Source organism: Limulus polyphemus, unplaced genomic scaffold (genome assembly GCF_000517525.1).
Source record: "Limulus polyphemus unplaced genomic scaffold, Limulus_polyphemus-2.1.2 Scaffold9996, whole genome shotgun sequence".
Classification (NCBI taxonomy): domain Eukaryota; kingdom Metazoa; phylum Arthropoda; class Merostomata; order Xiphosura; family Limulidae; genus Limulus; species Limulus polyphemus.
The window spans coordinates 3783-4550 of NW_013675606.1; positions in this window are offsets into that span (position 1 = coordinate 3783).

Sequence of the window (768 nt, forward strand, 5' to 3'; positions counted from 1 at the left end):
GATTAAAGATGTTATATGGGATATGCATGAAACTGATTTATGAATAATGGCACAGCGGTGTAAGACGCACAACCAGTATAAACATTAAATTTAATTAAGAGCAACATGGGTATGCATGTCGTATTGAAAACAGCCAAAGATATGATATCGTGTTTAATGTGACTCTGGCTTGGTGATATTTCTGTGTAGTTTCCACGTTATGTCTGTTGCCTGGTGATATTTCTGTGTGGTTCTCACGCTATGTCTCTTGCTTGGTGATATTTCTGTATGCTTCCTACGCTATGTCTCTTGCCTGGTGATATTTCTGTGTGCTTCCCACGCTATGTCTCTTGCCTGTGATATTTCTGTGTAGTTTCCACGTTATGTCTGTTGCCTGGTGATATTTCTGTGTGGTTCTCCCGCTATGTCTCTTGCTTGGTGATATTTCTGTATGCTTTCCACGCTATGTCTCTTGCCTGGTGATATTTCTGTGTAGTTTCCACGCTATGTCTCTTGCCTGGTAATATTTCTGTGTGCTTCCCACGCTATGTCTCTTGCCTGGTGATATTTCTGTGTGCTTTCCACGCTATGTCTCTTGCCTGGTGATATTTCTGTGTGCTTCCCACGCTATGTCTCTTGCCTGGTGATATTTCTGTGTGTTTTCCACGCTAAGTCTATTGCCTTGTGATATTTCTGTGTGCTTCCCACGCTATGTCTCTTGCCTGGTGATATTTCTGTGTGCTTCCCACGCTATGTCTCTTGCCTGGTGATATTTCTGTGTGCTTCCCA